Source organism: Seriola lalandi, unplaced genomic scaffold (genome assembly GCF_002814215.2).
Source record: "Seriola lalandi dorsalis isolate HSWRI2012SDOR001 ecotype SW California unplaced genomic scaffold, Sedor1 jcf7180002053606, whole genome shotgun sequence".
In the NCBI taxonomy this organism is placed as follows: Eukaryota; Metazoa; Chordata; class Actinopteri; order Carangiformes; family Carangidae; genus Seriola; species Seriola lalandi.
Window position 1 is genome coordinate 26,735 of NW_019524159.1, and position 5,154 is coordinate 31,888.

General features: G+C 40.5%; 3 non-coding genes across 3 annotated transcripts; all 3 read right to left on the bottom strand.

Moving 5' to 3' along the window:
• Window positions 1-3,316: 3,316 nt before the first annotated feature.
• Window positions 3,317-3,388, bottom strand: trnaa-ugc (transfer RNA alanine (anticodon UGC)). Its single transcript has one exon. It is a non-coding gene; the product is annotated as a tRNA-Ala (tRNA).
• Window positions 3,389-4,018: 630 nt separating this feature from the next.
• trnas-aga (transfer RNA serine (anticodon AGA)) lies at window positions 4,019-4,100 on the bottom strand. Its single transcript has one exon. It is a non-coding gene; the product is annotated as a tRNA-Ser (tRNA).
• A 674-nt stretch (window positions 4,101-4,774) lies between these two features.
• trnaa-ugc (transfer RNA alanine (anticodon UGC)) lies at window positions 4,775-4,846 on the bottom strand. The gene has a single exon. It is a non-coding gene; the product is annotated as a tRNA-Ala (tRNA).
• Window positions 4,847-5,154: the final 308 nt, after the last annotated feature.

Below are 5,154 nucleotides of genomic sequence, written 5' to 3' on the forward strand. Positions count from 1 at the left end.
CGGGGCATGTACATACATAGTTGTGGTGTTTTATCAGTGAGACGATGAATGCAATGTCTCTTCTTTAAGGATGGGAATCGGGAAACCGGTTCCAACTGGTTCGATCCGTCGACATCATTCGCCTTTATGCTTAACGAGTCACTTATCGATGCCTTCCACTTAGTTCCGCCGTGCAAAACCGTGATGTCACGCTTTCGCTCTACACGATCAGCGCAAACGACAACGAAGGAGTCAAGGAAGTGTGGCTTGATTGCACACAAAATGACGCAAACATTATTTTTCAGGTTTTTCCTTTAATTTGTCTCCTGTCTGTCGCTTTGACATCCAAAGTGTGTGTCCTTGTTTCTTTAAAAAATGTTCAGGTGACCTCCATGACCCATGTGGTGTTTTCACAGCTGTTTAGTTGCCAACATAAAGTCTGATGGAGATTCCAGGGGACTGAACCCAGAGCCTGATCACTGAGCTGCATCCCCTGTGTAAACACTATGAAGACATCAGACACACAAGTATGACGAGAGGAGACGCAGCAATGACACAGCACAACTGAGAGAATAAGGCAGAAAAGGGATCTAGTTTAATTAAGTTAATTAACCAACAGCCAAAAGTATCTGTGTGTCTGTCTCACTACCTGTTTGTCTATTGGCTTTTTGAGGTCACATGTACAGCTATAACTAAGGATTACTTACTTACTTTCCTTTTATCAGTGACATGAAACGAGGTGTAAACACTGCCTGCGCTGTGTGAGTGTGGCGGCTGACGTTCCTGAACTGCTGCAAAGAAGCACATGTTCACACCAGCGGCATCTTTGCTGTTGAATTTCTTGACATTATAAATTCATTTCTGATTTATTATAGACAGTAAACATCAGTAAGATGCCACTGTCTCCACATGCAACTGCTAAAATGGTTATACATATATATGTGTGTGTGTGTGTGTGTGTGTGTGTGTGTGTGTATTCACATCTGTGTCATAATCAGATTCAGCCAAGACAGGCAACTACAGTGGAAGGTGGTTGTAATGTTGCTGTTATGATTTCAATAAGACATCAACAGGTGTCTTTTCTGTCTATTTCTACTAGGCACTACTTTCTAATAGGCAAGACACCAAGTCTCTAGATCATGCGACGCAGCTGCAATCCGTGAGACGCGTGCCTCATGCGAATCACGCAGACAGTGTGTCCGCAACCGCTACGCACACGCAACGCATCCAGTGTGTTCCTGGTCTAAAGGGGTTATCTTGGCAGGATTCGAACCTGCGCGGATGACCCCAAAGGATTTCCAGTCCATTGCCTTAACCACTCTGCCAACAACTCCTACATAAAGGATTTTGCACAAGCTGTCTGTTAATACCAATGTACGTTGGCATATTTGCAGAGGATTTGAACTGCTGATAGAGACACTGAACAAACATATGGTTTGACTGACTATGCAGGAAGAGTGGCTGCGACACTTCTGTTCATATAAAGCCCCGTTCTTGCTGCTAATGATGACCTTGTGAGCACAGGTTATGACTTTCTCACAGATGTAAATATGTAACTAACTGTGGGTCCTGATTGCATCGTACTGCCAACACTGCTTTCTGTAATAAGAACATTAGAAAGTGGAAAATGATTTCAAACTGTAAAAACAATAGTGAGTCTTCCCCCACGTACAGCAGACATGATCCTGTCACCTGATATCTGCTTCTTTCTTTAATGAAAAGGTTGCGGCCATCAGTAGCTAATTCTCAAAATGACCCGCCACTGTGTTAAAAACCAAAAAAAAAAAATCCCCTAAACGATATTTTTTGACTTTTCCTAGATTGGCACCAACAGTAGAAAAAGTGAAATGTTGCTTTTATTCACATTTCCATGTAAGCTGTACAAAAAAAGGTACAAAGGTGGTCTTCGGGTCAAAATGACCCGTGAGGCAAAAAGAGTTGAAATCAAGGTTACAGAGTTATTTACACACCGCACAATGTTACAATGTTATAGTTGTGTCTCAGACCAGCAGAAGTAAACAAGACAGATCAGGTGGTCTTCTCGCGGACTGCTGTGCCTTTGATCAGTCTCAGATCAATTAGTAGTAAACGTGAACAAGACCGTAGCAGACGTAAACAACACAAAGGCGTTCTCGCAGACTTTTTCTGTGGATTTCCAGAGATTATAAAGGTGCTGCGGATGACAGGACCCCGAATTCTGTCTGTGCTGAAGCCATGATTGTGCGTTATAACGTTGAAGAGGCTCTAGAGCAAGACAAAACTCCTTTTTGCACATTTTTTTTCTTTTCTTAAGCTATAGAAATACAAGTGAAGAGGGAAAACTCAGGTATTCACACATTTTGTGGTGAATGACAAGTTGTTCCTTCAAGCAAGATGAAATTTGGTGTTTAAATTCAATTAAGCTGCTTATATTGGGGGTTTAGTGAAGACGGGTCATTTTGACCCAGAGGACACGGTGTATACAGAGAATGAGGACAACAGGAGGGTTACACCACAAAGAGACAGAGTTAAAAATGCACATTTATTAATTATCATTTCCAATTTGTGTTTGTGAATTTTATTTATCATTTAATGATTTTTGAGTATTATATCTCAATGAGTTCTTTTTTTATTTACGGTTAAATTACCTGCTTGCACTGTGCCGTCTCCGTACCTCCTGGGCCTCCGTAGCTCCCTTCTACCCCTCGCGGTGCCGTCTTGCATTACGGAGGGTAAGTTGTGCGAGAGAATGCTGCTGTGATATTATGTTTTCTTTGGAAATTGAGCTCTTTATGTTATAATCCTTGGTGCATATTATTCTCAGTTGAATATCATTATGTTACCAAGCGGTTTTGTGTTGTTTTGACCGTTAATGTAAGTCTTACAAGCGTTTTTAGTTTCACTTTTTTTGGTGCGAATCCGCCTTGTGTCATGCAGCCGCAGTGCAGTTTGCATTCCCTAGTATAAACACATGTATAGGGAGCAGAGGTGCAGAAAGGAGAGACCAGGAAGCAGTTAATGTGTTTTAATGTCTTCTGCAGGAGCAAATAAATGCCGGAAAGGTATGACTGACTCAACAGAGAAGTGATAAAAGACAATCCACCATATTGCAGGTATGACAGGTCATCATCACCAAATAAAAAACATAATTGTCTTTGCTTTACTGAGCAAAACATACTAAACAATTTTCTCAATATTATTGCCACAAAAAAGCGAGAGGAATTTCTAATTTTCTATTGACCTTATGCAAACACAGCTTTCATATGTATTTGTACTTGTTTCTTCACTTTTTGTTTAGTTGACCACTAGAACCCATGTGAACTTGTCACAGGTGTTTAGTTGTCAACATAATGTTAGATGGAGATGCTGGGGATTGAACCCAGGGCCTCATACATGCAAAGCATGCGCTCTACCACTGAGCTACATCCCCTGTGTGACTTCATGAAGACATCAAACACAGACTACATTTATGACTACAGATGAAACATCCTTGTTAATAATGGGATGAAGACAGCGGTGATACAGAGGACAGATAAGAGAAGGGACAACTGCTAACAGTATCAGTGACTATAGTCACTGTTCTCCAATAAAATAAACTTAACAGAGTAGATCTGTGTATGAAGACTTGCAGTTCATCTGGACTATTGACATCTGTCTATCTATATCTATCTATCTATCTATCTATCTATCTATATGTCTGTCTGGCTATTGCGTTATTGAGGTCACATGTAGAGCTGCAACTAAGGATTACTTACATTGCCAATTAAGCTGTTGATTATTATATTAATGGTCAATAGTGAATTATGTTCATGCTGCCTTTTAAAAACTGAAGGTGATGCCTCCAAATTGTTGCTTGTTATATTCCCAACAAAACCCAAAGGTATTCAATTGCAATATACATCTGATGTCTTTATCAGGTATCAAACAAAGAGAAGCAAAACATTCTTAAAACTCAGAAGCTAGTATGAGTAAATGTTTAGCAATTTTCTCATCAGAGTGGCGTGACGTGAAGTGAGGTGTAAAGGAGTTTATCAGAATCAGACAGAACATGAAAACAACCCGTTGTCGGCAGGATTCGAACCTGCGCGGGGAGACCCCAATGGATTTCTAGTCCATCGCCTTAACCACTCGGCCACGACAACTCTGGAATATGCATTTGGCAACAGCTTTCTGGTAACTCTAATCTATATCTGCACGCCTTCATTATATTTGCAGAGGACTTGAACTGCTGATAAAGACACTTAACAAACATACGACAGCTGCTTTAGCAGACCCACAAGTCACAACTGAGAAGTTATGATGCACATGTAAACACATTTTATACACTGAGGGTGAGAAAATCAGGAAGCCACTAACTGTAACTGTCTCTGGACACTGTGCCGACCACAATTTTACAAGTAGTATTTTTTAATGGGACACTTGTCTGACTAATGTGCAGTGTCAGAGATTAGCTTTTAGTATTGTAGCTTTCAAAGTTATCAGCTTTCTCAGCTGGGTTGTGAAGAGCAAACGTTTGCCACCTATTCTTCACTGAGTTCAACATTTACTTTAACGTCTCACAAACAACAGTACAGATAGTGCATTATTTCTCGCAGCCCTCAGTTTGCACAGGCAGGTATTACTCTTCAGTATGAGTGGCTCAACAGAGACCTTCTAATGAAATAAGCAAATATGTTGCAGAGACAAATAACAAAGACAAATCTAGAGTTCATCTACAGGTGGAGGGACTTCTGATTTTCGGTACTTCTCTTTGCAGTGTGAGGTGCTTTTTACTTTCAGTTTCAGTTTCATTGTTGTCAACATAAATGTCACCATGTGGAGATGCCGGGGATTGAACCCGGGGCCTCATACATGCAAAGCATGCGCTCTACCACTGAGCTACATCCCCTGTAAGAGGGTAACATGTACTAAGTGAATCACTGTAGTGTCTCCACACATACAACTGAAAGAACAGCAACATTTTATTCTTTTATTTTCAATAAATCTGAGCTCATGATATGTTTGAATGTTGTTCCCTCTGACATTATAGAAAGTTTATTAAAAAAATGACCACAAGATGGCAGTGGTTCACTTCCACAAGACCCATGAGGAAACTGACGAGCAAGCTGATGGTCAAAGTTGGATTTTTGTATAGAAACAAATCTCTTTTGCTCATTGCAACAACCTTGTAGAATCTATAGGTGCGTCTGCTGTTGA